Here is a 17903-nt window from a genome sequence, read left to right on the forward strand (position 1 = left end):
AAATTTAAAAAGTACATATATATATATATATATAAATATTACCAGTTGATGCAGGAAGTTAGAAAGAACATAATATAGATAAAAGCAGAAGTTAATAAATTAGAAGATGGTGGGATTAATAAGTGAAACAAAAAAGTGATTAAAGTGATTCATTTGCAGAGATAATAAACACGTCTGCCCAGTTGTTGCCCACCACCCAAGAACCACACACGAAAGGTGAGTGTTGGTGAAGGAAAAGTGGTTTATTCAAGTGCTGGCAGTGTGAGGAGAGGCAGACTGTTGTCTCAAAGACCATCTCGTCTCCTCTGCTTACTGAGCAACTTATAAAGGGAAGGGTGGAGGGGTCGGTGGCAGAAAGCAAGCTTTGTGCGCGTCATTGTGACTTGCTCAATGGTTATCAGCAAACAGTAGGTCATCTGGTGGATCTTGTCATCAGCAGTCTGTGGTTGACCTATTCTGGACTCCTGTTTTTCCTCAAGGTCACTTTCTAATATTATTCCATAGCAGCTGTGTAAGCAGGCAGCAGGGTAACTCTGAACTTTTAAGACAGAACAAACGGAAAGCAAACCAGAAGCAAAATGGCTACCCTTTAGCCAGCCTAGAGATACAGTCTGGATGGCCTTTGGGGTGCACTGCCACGGTATGTTCAAGAAGTAGAGAAACTAAAGGAAAAGAAACTTAGAAATGAGAAATGAGGATCTCCATTATCATCATATTACAATGTTATTCTTTTGGAGGCTCTGGACAGAGGACAGAAACAGGAATATACATCTGATATGCAAAAGATAAAACTATTATTTGCAGCTAGTATGATTAAATATAAACACCCCAGATTTTCAATCAAAATAATAATAATATATGGATTGCTGATAGAATTCAGTAATAAATAAAAACCAGGTCTTTATATTCTCTATAACCACTTAGAAAGCATAATAATTATTTTGAATATTATTATTATACTTACCAAAAATGTGCAGTACCAATAGTTTACATAACATGTCTTAGACGGTAAGATTATTTTGTATGACTAAATTTCCCAATTAAAGTTTCTATTTTGGAGAGCTTGCTAAAATAATTCCAAAATTCATTTGGAAAAATAAAGTATTGAGAATAAATTTTAAATATTTTGAGTAGGAAGTATTATGAGGGGAAGTGTTTTTTCCAACTATTAAAAATACTATAAAGCTATGTTAAGTTTTAGCCCACATAGCCCTATTATTAGAAAACGAGTTTGAATATATGATGTAGTTGGCAAAGGCAAATAGTCAGAGAAGTCATAGATTATTTAATGGAGAGTGCAGATGTTGCTAGTCAGAAGGAAATGTGTTGATTCCTTGAAATATGTTAAGGGGACATGCAGAGGGGTTATGGAGTTCTGATAAGTCACAAATACTCCACTCAGTACTCCTATCTCCCCCAGCCATATGGGCAGCTTATACATGTTCTAGGCAAAACTGCTGTCACTTGCTTTCTAAAATAATTGAACATGACATAACCACAGAGACCCAACAACAGAGAGAACCATCACCAGGCACCCAGCCTGTTTCCTCAATCCCAGACAACCAAGAATCACCAGGCAGAAGAGAATACCTAGACTCAAATAAGAAAAACCTCTACAAAGGAACAGAAAAAAATATATCCTAGAAGAAATATGGTAAATTGGAATGCAGAAGGAAAACTAAGAATGATACCCCAATTAATAGAGAGATATAAAATTTGTAATCCATAAACCAATAACAAGATCCTCTGAAAAAGAAAGAAATGGAAAATAAGAACAACTATTAGAGATTTAAAAATATAAAGGTGAATTCAAGGAAGTTTCCCCCAAGGGTAAAGAGATGAAAAATAAGAGGGAGATGAAGAAACATTAAGGTCGGCGAGGAGTGGAAACAGAGAAGACAGGGAAATAACCAGATTAAAAAAAAAAAGAAGTGACTCAAAATTAATGAAGGACATAAAACTTCACACAAAAGGAGCTCACTGCACAATTAATTATAGATGACCCCAAGTGAATCTTATGGCCTCTTTGATCATGTAGCTGATCATGTTTCCCCTGTGACCTGAATTCTAGGAAATGCAGAGATTAAGTTTTAAGCCCATGTCTAGAAATGTGGTCAGGGATGGGACATTTTCATACCGTGCTGAATTATCTACTGTCAGCTTGTTACCACCTCCACCACCACCACCACCACCATCATCACCATCACCATCACCACCACCACCATCATCACCATCACCACCACCTTCACCACCACCACCACCACCACCTTCACCACCACCACCGTCATCACCATCACCATCACCACCACCACCACCACCACCATCATCACCATCACCATCACCATCACCACCACCACCACCACCACCACCACCTTCACCACCACCACCGTCATCACCATCACCATCACCACCACCACCACCACCACCATCACCATCACCACCACCACCACTATCACCATCACCTCCACCTTCACCACCACCACTGTCATCACCATCACCATCACCACCACCACCACCACCACCTTCACCACCACCACCGTCATCACCATCACCATCACCATCACCACCACCACCACTATCACCATCACCTCCACCTTCACCACCACCACCGTCATCACCATCACCATCACCACCACCACCACCACCACCACCACCTTCACCACCACCACCGTCATCACCATCACCATCACCACCACCACCACCACCACCACTATCACCATCACCTCCACCTTCACCACCACCACCGTCATCACCATCACCATCACCACCACCACCACCACCACCACCACCATCATCATCACCCTCACCACCACCACCATCACCATCACCACCACCTCCACCATCACCACACCACCACCATCATTATCATCATCATCACCACCACCATCACCACCACTACCAATATCACCACTACCAACACCATCATCACCATTATTATCACCATTATCATCACCACATCACCACCATTACCATCACCATCATCACCACCACCACCACCATCACCACCATAATCATTACCACCACCACTCCTACCACCACCATCTGACCACCGTCATCATCAGCACCCTTGCCATAGGCATCTAAGGCTGGGAACAATATTTTTCAGAATCTCATTCTGAAACAGTTTTGGTTTAAAGTTTGCCCATGAGAATAACTTATGTAATTGACTTGGAAAGTGGAAACAATTGTTGTTAATTCTGAGCCTAGGCCTTAAGAAGCATCATGCTTTTCCATTTGTTGTCCTTTGCTCTGTTATCTCTAGGAGAAGAATATGCCCCACGTGGCCCCTGGTCCCAGAAGGGTGAAAGATTCGTGGAGCGGAGACAGCAGGGCCTGCAGTGACAGCTGCTCCCAGCTAACTGGCAGGTTTGTGAGGAAGGAATGCTTGTATTCCACTTGTATATATGTCACTGTGATTTTGTCATTGTCCATGACGCAACACTTCTGCGGTGCTAGACTGACACAGGTACACTGACTTTATCTTACTTCTCCTATTATTGTTTGCCATTATTCCTGCTGTTTTCTTCCCTTACTTAAGAAAATCCTATTTTGATTCATGTATAATAGTGGGATGTCTCAAATACTTGTTGGAGTAAGGTGAAGCATAAATAAGAACACCAGTGAAATGTTGTGGAGAATGCTACATTATCCCTTCTGATTTCCATGAGTGGTTCAGATGATTTTAAAATGGTACCTTGTGACAGTTCTTAATATTAGCTTGGAATGTAGCCATTAAAGGGAAGTCTAGGATAAAGAAGTCAAGTGAGAATAATGTCAATCACTTCAGCCATGGAGGGAGGAAGATTCTGGAGCAGGAAGCCAGGTGGAACATTACCTGCAGGTGATGTGCTGTAAAATAATGCAAATGAGTTAATGACTAAGTTGAGAGTAATCACTGGTGCATAGATTTGTCCTATTCTGTGTTTTTCCTTGAAGAATCTCATGGTTATATATTTTTTACATCAAGGATTTTCTTTGCTTTTATTCTCTGATTCATTTATTGTTTTAAGATTTATTGCAGTTATAAATTCTGAAAGAAGAAATCTCAAAGTCATAACATAATGAAATCTTAAGCAGCCTTATGCTAAAAATTATTACAATTATCTTCAATTTTTAGGCCAAAGTGCTAATATGCTTTAAAATGCTTTTTATGTATTGTCTCTCATTCTCCAAATTTAACCTTTTACTGCTTTCTATGAGATTGGGAGATCTCTAATGCTCAGTGATCTGAGAGCATTCCATCAATTGATAATGACAAAAGAAGAAAACCAGTCACCACCAACACAAAACCCTGGGGGAATTAACCAAAGTGGAAAACTATATATTTTGTGCAGAGGCTTAAAAGAATCAAAAATTATGGCTTTGTTAGATCTTCCCTACTTTCTGCAAGCATATAGCAGGTCTGTGCTATTCATTTTCGAGGCTGCACTGTAAGCCTATGCTGAGACGCAGCGAGTGCTTACTGTGAAATGGATCATTAATTCTTCTCCTGTTTTGCTGCATTGAAGCAGATGATGATTATTAACCCAGCAGCGTGGGGCAATAACTAAGGCACTCCTAGTCCCTGGGCTGGGGGAGGCATTGCTAATTGTGTATGGAGAGTCAGATTTTCCTCCCTGTCTTAGAGAGGTAACCTAGTTCTCTTCATGTATCTAAGTCCTGTGCCGCCCTGGTGCAGCAGCAATGTTTGTGTCCCACTCCAAGATCCTTTGCTATAATATTTTGAATACAGAAGGTCCCCAGCTTATGATGGTTCGACTTACGATTTTTGGCTTTATGATGCTATTCATGCAACCATTCTGTTTTGCACTTTTAGTACATTATTCAAAAAATCACATGTGATATTCAACTTTATTATAAGATAGGCTTTGTGTTAGATGATGCTGTCCAACTGTAGGCTAATGTAAGTGTTCTGAGCACGTTTAACCTAGGCTAGGTTATGATGTTCAGTAGGTGTATTAAATGCATTTTCAATGTTCAATATTTTCAATTTATAACATGTTTATCAGAGCATAACCCCATCATAAGTTGAGAAGCATCTGTACATGCATTTTTTTTTCTCGTGAAGGCAGGTGGGTTTGACACCGTTTGAGGAAGGGGTAGCCTCCACACGGGTGAAGGTTGCATGTGGAGAGTCAGATGAGGATCTCTGAGACAACGTTGGGCTGAGAATAGAAAGTGCTAGAAACCCACCACGCCTTGGGAAAAGCAATGGCCTTATGCACGGGTGTCAAACCAACCAGCTGAGTTAATGGAGGGAAAGCTGAGCCTAGGCTGCAGGACTCAGACTTAGGGGTCCCTAAGCTATAGTTCGGCTAACCAAGGCAGGGGCACATCTGCCAGGTATGTAGGGTCATGTCCAGTGGGCCTACACTGAAGGGCCGAATGTGAGTGCTTCAGTATCACTGAGGTATAAATCCAGCAGACTGCAAACATATGGAAGGCAACAAAGGGGAAGTTACTGGTGGCCAGTGGGCCTGGGGTTGAGGAGCCAGGCAGCAAGGCGATGACCACCGCAACACAGCGGGGTCTGGGCTGGCAGAGAACAGAGCAGCTTTCCTGGTCTTCTCTCGACCTCTGGTGACCTTGGCTGGGACATGGATGAGTCATGGCCAGTGAGCCGTGGAATTCTTTGATCCGTCAGGGAAAGGAAGTGGAAGCCCTGTAAAAGAAAGAAAAATGTTCTTGCAGGATAAGAAGAAGGCTTAAGCCATTTGATGATTAAAGAATAAGAATAAAGGAGATTTGACCTAAAGTTTAAGCCAGGCTAAGAAAATGGGTTGTGTCTGTTAAAGAGAGCACATCCTCATGAAGTACAGCAAAGCCTTCCAACTATTGGTACTTTTTTTAAACCACAAGAGTTCTGGGAATGTACTAGACAGCACTCAAGTAACCAAAAGCTTATGTCAGAAGAGCAGTATTTATTTAACGTCCCCATATGTGCAGAACATGAGTCATATTCAGGGGAATGGCAAAGAAAGTCAGGAATATGAAAGCATATGCTCACCAGAAACAGAATTTTATTTCTGCAAGGTGGACCAGCGAAGTTAGAGTCTGTATGAGTTAGGTGCTGCTGTCTGACAAATGACCACCAACTGAGCAGCGTACGACAACATAGTGTCTGTCCTCTTTCTTCACAGCTTCTGTGCTGGTGAATTCACTGACAGCTAAAATTGACATGTAACCCCCAAATCCACACTCATGGTGCTCTCACGGTCACCCATGGATGTGCACAGAGCATTGAAACATCTGAGTTGCCCGGCACACGCGTTCCACTGAGTCGAACAAAGCAATGCTCTGCCTTTGGTTTCGGCTCATACTACAGACGATTGTGCTTTCCGCAGTCTATTTAATGCCATGTTTTTTTCTTTGCCTCTGTTGTGTTTTTGATGGTGATTTCACTGTGTAAAGTGGCCCCCATGCGCAGTGCTGAAGAGCTGTCTGGTGTTTCTAAGCACAGGAAGGCTGTGCTGTGCTTTGTGGAGAAAACACGTGTGTTAGATGAGCTTCATTCCCGCAGGAGTCGCCGTGCTGTTGGCCATGGTTGTTCAATGCTAACGAATCAACAAAATATATTAAATAAGATTCCTTTAAACAGAAACACATAAAACAAGGTTATGTATAGACTAGGTAACAAAAGTGCTGTGACCCCAGGCTCACAGGAACCTAACCCTGTCTTTCCTGTAGCAGCAATGGTTCCGTATGCACTAGTTGGGTGGTCAGGTGACTTTGTGGGACATAAGTACTACAAGTAATGAGAGTCGACTGCACACTTGTTCTCTCGCAGCTCCTGTGGGTCAGCAGTCTGCATGCAGCTCAGCTGGGAGCTCAGAGTCTCACAAGGCTGCAGTTGGATGCTGGCCGATCTGCGTTCCTTTTCCGAGCCCATGTAGTGGCTGGCAGAGTCCAGTCCCTTGTGGCCCTGGGACTGAGGTCCTGTTTTCTAGCTGGGGCTGTTCCCCGCATCTAGAGGCTGCCTGTGGCTCTCTGCCATGTGGTGTTCTCACAGGATGGCAGCTCGCTCCCCCCAGTCAGCTGGGAGGGAGTCTCCTCTAGCATAACATAATCACAAAAGTCCCTTCCCACCACCTTCGCCATATGACATAACCTACTCCCAGGAGGGCACCCCTTCACCTCCGACGTATCCTATTGGCTAGAATCGAATCTCAGGTTCTGCCCTCCCTCAAGGGGAGGGGATTACACAACTCATGACTCACTGGCGGGTCATATTAAGATTCATTTGCTATGGAGACTTACCCAAAATCTTCCAGAAGATTCCATGCAAACATAGGGAAGATGAGATGTCACTGATCATACAGGAAAGATCTAATAATTTGGAAATCAACATCGACAAAGCATGGGTCACCAAGACTGCATCTTGGTGTGTCAGCCCACCTGGGTCCTTGTCTCAGCTCTGTCCCTAACTACCTGAGGGCAAACCACGGGCCTTTTTGTTTCGTCAGCCCTGCAAAGTGGGCTACACGGTTAGATGCCCATGGATAAGTGCACTGCAGACATGCCTAAATGAATAAAGTGGTGAACCCAGAGCATCACAGCTGGTCTACAGATCTCTCAGACCGTGGGGCAAGTGCCCAGGGAGACCCTACTTGTTCCTGTTTCCTTTTTGTTAAGAGTTCTTCAAAGGGCCCTCGTTTTGTGATGCAATTTCAGTGGAATGAAGATGGAAAGGCCCAGAATTTTAGAAATAATTATTTATGTTCGCCTTTTGCTAAGTCTAAAATTTGCCAGAAACCTCCATCAGCCCACACTGAGCCCACAATCTGCGCATTACTGCCTGACAGGCCCAGGCCGAGCGGCTCAGAAGGGTCTGTCCTGCATCCGGATCCTATGGTTCAATAAGAATTGGGTGAAGGGTTGACAGGGCACCCAAAACTTGTTCAGTTGTGGGTTTACGTGTCATTACAGGTAACTCCAAGGCACCATAATTATGTACCTAATATCTCTGACAATCCACATAGAGCTCATGGGGCACCTTAAGCTACCCAAGCATCCTCCTTGATCTAGGAATACAGAGGGAATTGGATTTTGGGGTCTCTCCAAAGGGCATTAGCGTGTGTGGCCTAATTAAGCTCCATTTGTGAAGAATACACTTCAACTGGGTCCTTTCTCTTTAAGAATTATTTTCAGACTGTAGTTCTTTGTTTAAGAACTGCTTTGTTTCTCTTTTATCTGAAGCCCAAAGCCATTAGCCAAGGAGTTCCTGCCTCTTTGGGGCATTCAGACACAGACTGCAGATGGCCAGAGTGGCCCCAGGCTGGATTTGCCAGGATCTTCCTCCAGCACAGCCTCTTACACCAACATTTGCTTTTTCAAAGCCATCTTTGCTGAACAAAGGCTCCTTTCTATATAGATGACTCCTAATAAACCTTTTATCCTCCCCTGTAAGGTTACTTGTTTGTGACCTTTGCAGAAACATATCCTAAATTCCCAATTAGGTAAGAAGCAGCCTGGGTCATCGATTCTCTGACAAGAGGCTGGTCAAACCAGGTCCTTTCTCTCTGATTCACTGTTATTTCTGTGCAAAACAAAGAGACTGAGTTTGATGACCTCCAGATTCCTTTTTTCTACTCTCAAATGCTAACACTGGGTATGGGAATGTAGAATAACTGCTATGCCCAGCTCCCAACATTCCCAACAAACAGAAGTTCTTGCTCAACATTCAGATTCCTGGGGCCCAGCCCAGACTGCCTGGATCAGGATCTGGAGGGGGTGGGGGGAAGGAGTCTGGGAGTGTGTCTTTATAGCAAGGCCCCCCCAAGGTGTTTCAGACATGCAGATTTAGGAAAAACTGGGTGGCATTTGTTTAGAGCAGCATGTTTCTGCTTGCAAGAATAAGCAGTTCATTCAGAACAGCAGGAGAACACCTGCTTATTCTACTGGTTAAACAGGCTCTGCCTTTCATTTAGGAGACAGGTGTGTGGTGTTTGGCTCAGGAAGAAAACGTATCAAATGGCTTTGGACACAATGATCTCTTAGTGAGCAACTCTTTGGCCTCCTCTTCCCCCAGCTTTTATCAGGACGTCAACCTCAGTGGTGAGCAAATACAAGTTTAAAAGGTACTGGCCACTAAAATTATGACAACTACAAAAAGTGGAATCATTTGTAAACTCATGTTGCCTTTCTCCATTCAAATGACTCCATCCTTTTTGCCAATCTCCTCGAAGGAGATTTAGTCTTATTTGGGGACTGGAAAGCAGTCTTCCCAGTCATTTGCCTAGCTTGTCACCCATGAGCACACATATCAGAACTTTATCAGGGAAGTAATAGGTGTCACTTATCCCTGTTTGGAGACTGATAGAGGCTCAGTGATCATCCTACCATGAGATATTGAAGGAAGTCAAATTCTGCTCCGTTGTCCTGAAGCTATTTCTAGCTACAGGCATGCTTGGTTTTTTACTTGCTCACATTAATGAAAGAACCCTCTGGTTGCTGGTACTCTTTATTAGAGAGGAAAGATAAGTAATGAAATGGTTCACCTGCAGCTTGGCCCTGCGATGAAACAGTAAGTGGTCGGTGCTGGAGGTTGTGGCAAGGAGGGGCTGCTCTCCTCCCCTGAATCGCCCAGAGGTCTGGTACCTCACTCCGGGAGGACCCTGGTGTTCACAAGCAGATCACGCTGACACCTCAGTGTGGGTCACGCTGTGTCCTAATAACTGGAGTGTCACTCTGAAGTGCCAGGGACAGCTAGTTCCCTGCGCATCCTCCCCGTATGTGGGGCGGGTAAATGCTGCCTTCCCTGGCACAACATGTTTGATTTGCTTCGGGGTTTAGCTATGGTTTTGATTTGTTTTGTTTTGTTTTCTGTCCTCATGACTAATGCTAAGAATGACGGACAATTTAGTAATTTGTATTAGATGAGCTCAATGACATGAAAAGCTCCTATTAAGCTTCTAAAAGGGGGTCTTATAGTCTCAGAAAATCAGTTTGGAATGTCTTTTGGCCTTGTCCTAATTCCACACTGCTTTTTATGACAAAATATTAGCATTTTTAGAAGAGAGTACCCATCACACCTTTAGATCAGGACCTTCCTGGGAGAGAGCTCTCCCATCCTCCTGCTTAGAAAGATGTTGACAGTGAGTTGGGCTCAGTGATTTTCTGCTCTGGGCTGTAATTGGAGCATTGTCTTCTGAGGTAAGGGACCTGGGTTGGTATGGAGGAGGTGAGAAGGAGGTGAGATTGTAAGAAAATATTGGGTCAGTGGACCCAGAAAGACCCTACTTCCAACCTTACTCTGTCTTCCCTCCCCATAAGGCATCCAAGGGAGGCTACACGGAGAGGACAGTTTCGGGGGACAGATATGGCTAACTAGAGCTGCAGTTCCAGGCACTAGCTCCAGAATGTCTCTAGAGTGGGAAGGGTTAGACCACACGGTGAGCAGACCTTGGCCCTCAAGATCAAGCCAAAGAGACCGTTTTACTCTGAGGCCAATGCTTAGTGGTCCTGGGTGCTAACTCTGACCACCCAAAGGCCAGGAAAGTTCACACGAACTTTTAACCTCGGCCACACGAGGAGAAACAAAGAGTGCAGAAAAGCCAAGGAGAGAGAGGGTCTAGAATCCTGCCAAGCTACTACAAGGAAAACCTCCCAAAGGGAGCGAATCCAGACCTGTGCTTGACCTTTAACTTGCTGACGTCACGCTAGGATCGGGGGTGGTTTTGCTCATTTCTCCTGCGTCTGCGGTGTCAACAGTGCGACAGGGGATATTAGGGGAGAGGAGGCTTGAGTCAGCAGCCCCTTCCCCTGTCTCTCTCTCTCTGGGAGTCTAGGCAGGAATGTCGCCTTTCCCTCAATGCTTGGAAGTAGAGACGAGCAGTGTTTCAGGGGAGGTCTGTCTGCACCTTGGCAGGACAGCCTTACCAACCCACCTCGTACCATAAGCATCGGGCATGCCTTTGGATAGTTGTGAAGACAGCGTTCACGTCGGCCATGCCTCTGGCTACGGCTGCCCCGTACCCAAAGTGGAGCAGAGGCCTCCCTGTCCCAGGTCCTCGCAGCCCCTCCAGGGACAGTCACACAGGGTGAGCCCCAGCACTTGACAGCACAAGTTACACAGTACACTTCCATACAGTAAAAAGGATGCGGATGGGCTGCTATCGTATAAAACTTAATGTTTTGTCATCCTCCCTCATGGAAAGTCATCAGGTAGATATAAACATGTTTCACTCTGTAGCCTGCACTTTTCTTACCACACCACCAGAAATGGCACATTTCCTGGACAGCCTTGGGAGCGGGTGATTCCCACGTCGAGTCTTTGCCGCGTCTTTCCCAAAGATCCAGGGAATCCAGGATGCACAAGGAAGTTGGCTCCATGTTCACCAAATTCACCCCAAGTCTCAAAGTTTCCCCTTTATTATTTAATAGGATGCTTCTAAACAGCATTAATCCTGAGACAGGAAGAGTGCTGTCTTTTATGACCTTGTTCCAGCCCTGGGGACAACCGCAGGGCTCTCTCGGGGATGTCTTACCCATTAGCACAGGGTCAGGGGACTTTTTCTGTGAAGGGCCACACCGAAAATGTTTCAGGCTTTGTGAGTGGTAAGACCTCTGCCACAGCTACTCAGCTCTGCCGTTGTGGGAAGGCACTGGGTGCAGCTGTGTTCCAGCAAAACTTTACTTACAAAAACAGTCCGTCAACCAGATTTGGTTGTCCTTTGCTGATCTCTGCTTAGCACATGAAGGGTGAGCCTGGGGGCTGGGGCCCCTCCTGTTTGGTCTGCCCCCTTCTCCTGGGTGGCCGTCCCCTTCTGAGTAGGGCCTTTGTGCTTGGCCTGACCCAAGCCTGGCCAAGAGGGCCTTTCCTCCAGGAATGTTCTGAAGTGGACATAGGAAAGAACCCATTGCTCTTTGGTGGTAGAAGCCACAAGACATGAAGCCCAGGCCCTGCTGAGGAAGCTCGTCTTGCTGGTGCTCAGAGCACAGTGACGATTCCAGAGTGAGTGTTGAGCCTGGGCATCGTGGCCTATCCCTGATGCCTGCCGGTGTTTACCTCTTTGAGACAACTCAATCTCTTCCTGGTCATAAGTTCCTCCTTTTTCTCTGACTGGTGTAACCTGAATTTCTGTTTGTTGTAACCAAAGGAATCTTCATGGATCCTCCAGGCCATATCCTGTAGGACCCAACTAATCCCCAAAATTAGAGCCAATGATTTTTCTAGGCTTCCAGTTATGTATTTGGGGGTCAGTCTTGCTTCCTTATGAATAAATACCTGGTTCCTAAAGGAAGGAGTTGGGTACCTTCTGCATGAATGACAAGATCACAATTCCCATTTTAGAGCCAGGGTCAGCACACATTGACCAGCCAATTCCAGAGGGTGAACGCAGAGCCATGGTCTTTTCTGTTCCAAACCAAACCCCTAGCAAGTGATGAGCCCGGGCTGACGAGCAGTTGGGCCACTTGTAGGAGACTTGTCATTCGACATGACTCAACTCATGAGACCAAAGCTCACTGGGGGCAACACCCCAGGCAGGCACCTCTCCACTCCCCTGTGGCTTTGGCCTGTAACCCGGAGCCGGAAAGACCCACCCAGCACTGGAGTTTCAGAGCAGAGCTACTGTGCTATCCTATACCCACCCCAGCCCTCACTGAGCTGCTTCAGTCCCTCTGAGCAAATGGGGCTGTGAGACCTGCTAGGGACACCATGGCTTTCTGGGTCCCTCTTAGGCACTGGGGTTTGTTGCCTGCACTATGTGAGGATTAAGGGGGGACCTCTGGGCCTTGTCCTATCTCAGCTGCGTCCACACACCGCTCAAAGGTTTGGGAACTTGAAGGCCTGTTGGAAGGAGTGTAGGGGGGTCTATGGCCACTTCACTGTCACTGACGCAGTCCTGCTGGTGACTTGCAGGGTGGTCACATGCACATCAGAGGACCTTGGCTTGGCTGCCACAGGGCGGGGCGAAAAGCTGTCTGGTTTCCCAGAGTCTTCGGCCCTGAAATTTTGATGAAAATGACATTATCAGACATTATCCCACAGAGCTCTGTTGTTTGTGCTCAGAGCCCCGGGGTGGAGGCCCATAGGCAGCCTGTCCGCACCAGGCGGCGGCGTCTTTCTGGTGTGGGTTTTGTTATCCGTGCTCTGCGGGGGCACAGAAGGGTTTGCACTTAATCTTCCAGAAACCGTCAGAGCACCAGCCACAGTTTTCACCTGTGGTTTCTCAGGTCCCCAGATGGGGGACAGAGAGGGAAGGCAGGTGTGGGGATTGTGTTAGCACAGGACTCCTATGTTAACCTGTGCTTCCCATATCTTAGGGGTAGAACCTCTATTTCAAGGGAACCTTTTAAGAAAACTCAACATGTGGGACAGTGCACAGCAGAGAGGCCCAGCCTGGCGGGCTGGGTGCTGGGCCTTTCCCAAAGGCAGGTTTCTGGGGGGCATGGCAGGACCGACTGTGAAATCCTCTGATGCCCATAAAAATGTATAATGTTAACACACAACAAGTATAGGTTGACTACACCCACTTTATGTTATGTATACTGAAAGCAAAACATTTAACATTCAAAAAGTGATTGCGCCATCGTGGCTGAAGGCAACTTGAAGGAGTCCTTAATGTGAAAGGCTCCCAAGTGAAGCAAGTTGCTGAGTTGGATAGAATGCCCTGCACCCCACTTGGGTTTGCTATCCTAGGAGCTGGGATCCCACAGCAACCTTTGCCCCTCTCTTGCAAAACCGGTCCTAATCTGCCTGCTTGTTACCTGGGTAGTCTTGTTGCCAGTCCCACCTTTATCTTAGACCTGGGCGCTTGCCTTGCAGCTTAAGACAAAGTGTGAAAGAATTGGTCCCCCACAGAAATCAAACACAGGGTGTCAATGCGGGGAGACTTGAGTTAGGCCCAGCTGGGCAGCAGCCCACTCCGTACAGCAATGAGGTGACCACGGCACCGCAGGGGCCTTGTTGAAGGCTTCCCATGGGCTGAGCACTGTGGATGAGGAGATGAGGAAGGCTTCTAGGTAGATTGTGTATTTAATCTCCTCTGAGAGATTCTCCTCTGGGCTTCTGGTCCCACAACCCCGGGGTGGTCCTGTGTCTCATTTTCATAAAGCAGCATTGTGTAAATGAATGACCTCATGCAGACTCTTTTACAACCCATTTATTCCCACTTAACAGATGAAGAAATTGAGGTTTAGAAAAACAGGTACCTTGCTGAGGTCACGCAGCTACTGAGTGGCTGATCTGGGATTCAAACTCAGATCTGTTTGCCTCCAGCTCTGAGTTCTTATCTGGTAAAGTCCAGGCCTAGTGATCATTTCTATATTTTGAGAATCATGTATTTCAGTGAATTGTCTTAATGGCAGAACAGGGTAAACTGAGATAGTGACAGTCTACCCCAGTGATGACTCGTGTTTTATACAAGGAATATGTGGAATTGTGGTGGGTTTTTTTGTTTGTTTGTTTTTTTGGAGACAGAGTCTCACTCTGTCACCCCAGCTAGTGTGCAGTGGCATCGTCATACCCTACTGCAACCTCAAATTCCTGGGCTTAGGTGATCCTCCCGCCTTGGCCTCCCAGACTACTAGGATTACAGGCATGTGTCACCGGGCCCAGCCAAATTGTGTGTTTTCTTCAATGTATTTTTATCTGTTTAATAATACAGAGAATGTCTTTATATACAGTGTGAACAAAAAGTTAATGCTCCAGGGAAGGGTAGCTCACTTCGCTCCTGACTTTGTCTCTCCACTGGGCGCTCTCTGCACACTTATTTAAAAGGCAAGGAAATATTTCACCTGGGATCCTTCTAGACCACAAGGAGCTGGAATCTGAGTTAAGGGTGTTTTACTGGGAACCACACTTTTAGCAACTGAGTGAAAGTCCTTAGATTCCTTGTAAGGGAATTGTGTGCATTTACTCAGCCAGTAGTTTTCAGGTATATAGTTTGTGTAGGGATTGTGATTAATAAAAAATGAACAAGACAAAAATAAATTCCTTCAAGAACTTTATAATCTTATAAGGAAGTTAAGACATATCCTCAAATAATGACAAAGAAGAGGTATTTTCACTTCACAAAATAGCACAGATTTAAAGAGAAGTGTAACAATGAAGTTCCAATGTAGGTTTTGGGCACCTTTCAGAAGGGGCCTGTGAGGTGGCTGAGCCTGGATCCCTGTGGGAAGGGGTAGCTAGACCATAGGTGCCAGGCAGAAGCAGGACCCCAAGTGGAAACTGCAAAATACCCAGCAGTGCTGAAGGAAACACACATGCCCATCTTCATAAAAGCATCTATACCCCAGAGATGTTGAGGGTCCTGCTGTCTCCTGGGATCAAGCCAGAATCTCCCATGGTCAACTTTGAGTCACTGTCCCCTGGCCCTTGTCTGCCTGAGAGATTCCTGACTTTAGCACCTGTTACCCTGACTTGCCCCTTGGTGGCGCCTACTGGAATATTGCCTCTGCTCCTCTTGGTCCAAGGTGTGCTCCCCGGTTTTTCAGTACAGCATGGGTCCTATTAGTCCATGCCTAGGGACATCCCTGGAAGGGCTACAGTTTTTATGCAGGGAGGGGGTTGAAGCCGTGGTTGCTCTTCCTGGGTGTGAATAGGTGGTCCTCTTTTAGGAACAGACCAAGCCCCTTGGAGATCCACAAGTAGTGACACCTCGGGAAGATTTGCCAAGCTACAGACGGCTGTTTGGGTTCATGGAAGATAAAGGGGGCTGTGAGGGAACAGGTGAGGGAGGAAGATGGTCGGGGGGTTAATTCATAGTCTCCTATGTTTTCCTTGCTGCAAGGCCAGTTTCCCTTTGTATAATCTCACTTGCCAACTTGGCACAGGTATTGAAACAAGGCAGCCCCTGTTCTCACAGACTCGGATTATAGAAGCAGAGATGGAAAAATAAAATCTAAAAGAAAAAATAAAACTTATTTAATTTTATTTTAATACTATTTTTAGTAATTTGAATTGTAACTTACTATTGTATTTCCTTTTATTTTGAAGTGTATTTTCCATGAATCTTTGGTGTAGATGGAATTCTGTGTTTATTGTATTAATATTCAATTTCCTTCTCTATTACAAAGTCTGTGGATTCTTGTGGAGGACTCAGAAATAGAGATTTTGGTTTGAAATAGAAGCTGATTTTGCAACACCTTTTGCAAACATTTTCTAAAATGATGTGCTTTACATAATTTGGGTGATTTGGGAAGCTTTTCTGCCCATCCAAGAACCAGTACGGCTTGGTTCATCCCCCCAACTGCCTGGTCTGAAGAAGTTCACTTCCTGCCCAGCGATTCCTGTAAATTCCAAATCTTGCCTGCCTTCCTCCCCATGTCAAACCATCTGAGGAAGAGTTTCCAAATGACGCATTTCAGGCCTCAACCCAAATTTGATTCAGTTGGTTTGGGGGAGAGGTTTGATGACTAAATTTTTAAAAAGCTTTGTAGGTGATTTAGTTGCATACTTTTAGTTCCAAACTACTGAAAGTTTAGAAATTCCTCGCTCTGTGGATAAAGAAATTAAATGACTTCCCTGAAGTTGAACTGATAGATACTGCGAATTGCCTCCTGCCGGGGGCCCCCCCCCGGATGTTAAGTGCTGTGAGCGCAGCTCCCAATCCTGCTTCCAGCCGTGGGCAGCTCATGCAGGTGGGCAGGGACCAGGAGTAGAACAGGGCACGCAGCTGGTGCATGTGTATGGCTGAATATCACTGAGAATCCTGGGGAAGGTGGGACCAGAGGGAAAGGATCTGTTTTGGGAGGTCCTTGCTTCAGAACCCACTGGTGCCATTTCCTAGCTATGCAATCTTGAACGAGGAGCTTAAATGTTTAGCCTCATATTTCTTGCTTGTAGCAAGAATTGTTGAGAGAATGAAATCACACAATCACCTTAAAATGTGTAGGAAAGTGCTGGATGCACTCTACAGACTTAACAGTGGCAGTTTTCCTTTTTGTTATAATCCAGTGCTCTTTTTGCTAATATATTTTGCCTATAAAATTTTTTTCATTTCTGTGTAATAAACATTTGAAGACTCTATTGAGATTGCATGAGGGCAATGTGAGCACTCTAACTGATGTCTGGAATTTCATATTACTTAGGATACAGACTGATGCCTTTCAATTCATGAGCCAATTTCTCATCCTATCTAATTTTAGTTCCCTTCATTACTTCAAAAAATTTCCCCTTGAATTGGCAAAGTGAGAATCTGACCCATTTATTTTTCCATTTGCTGTCTGCAAACCACATTACACTTCAATTTTCTTCACCTTTATGGTTATGGCATTTTTCTTACCATCAATTGCTGTCAGACTCTGCTGATACACAGTGAAACATTGGACAATTATAAATACGTGTGTGTACAGATTGGAAATTGCTGACTTCTTCAACATCATGGCTCTTACCTCTCTCGGGAATTAAAGTCCAGCATTGTGAAATGGTCCTGTTGGACTCAGTCTAAGGTTTGTTGATCAATGGTCAAAAATGAACATGGTTTCAGGGCTGGTCACTGAGGAGCCTCCCTCTCTGGCAAAGTCCTCTTTAGAATCCCGAGCTTGATCAGAGGGGTGATGCTGGCATGGCCCACAGGGTCCCAGTGGTTTTATCGACCTCATGGTGCCTTCAGTAGCAGGAAGGTAGACTGTCCCATTCAAAATCTGACTTGGAGAGGGAGAGCTATGCTCAAGATTTTATGAGTGAGCTATTGCCCGTTTATCAAAATAGCTTCTTTTAGCTCCTCCTGTTTCTGCCCCTTCTGTTCAGATAACAGCTAAATCCCATAATTAACAGACTAAAAGAAAGAGCATTTGGTTATTGGTGTCTTCTTCCTGACAACACCTGATACACTTGTGCTTTTCTTTCCAATGTTTTTCACTTTTTTAAAACTTGAAAATATTAAGGGGGTACAGTGTTTTTGTTACACGGATGAATTGTTTAATGCTGACGTCAGGGCTTTTGGTGTTCCTGT

At 45.2% G+C, this 17903-nt stretch overlaps 1 long non-coding RNA gene across 1 annotated transcript; it reads right to left on the reverse strand.

The window, feature by feature from the left end:
* Positions 1 to 6444: 6444 nt before the first annotated feature.
* LOC123643796 lies at positions 6445 to 11261 on the reverse strand. The gene is made up of 3 exons (XR_006736926.1): positions 11208 to 11261; positions 7258 to 7326; positions 6445 to 6554 (listed from the first exon to the last, which is right to left on the reverse strand). It is a non-coding gene; the product is annotated as an uncharacterized LOC123643796 (long non-coding RNA).
* Between the last annotated feature and the right edge of the window lie 6642 nt (positions 11262 to 17903).

Source organism: Lemur catta, chromosome 8 (assembly GCF_020740605.2).
Source record: "Lemur catta isolate mLemCat1 chromosome 8, mLemCat1.pri, whole genome shotgun sequence".
In the NCBI taxonomy this organism is placed as follows: Eukaryota; Metazoa; Chordata; class Mammalia; order Primates; family Lemuridae; genus Lemur; species Lemur catta.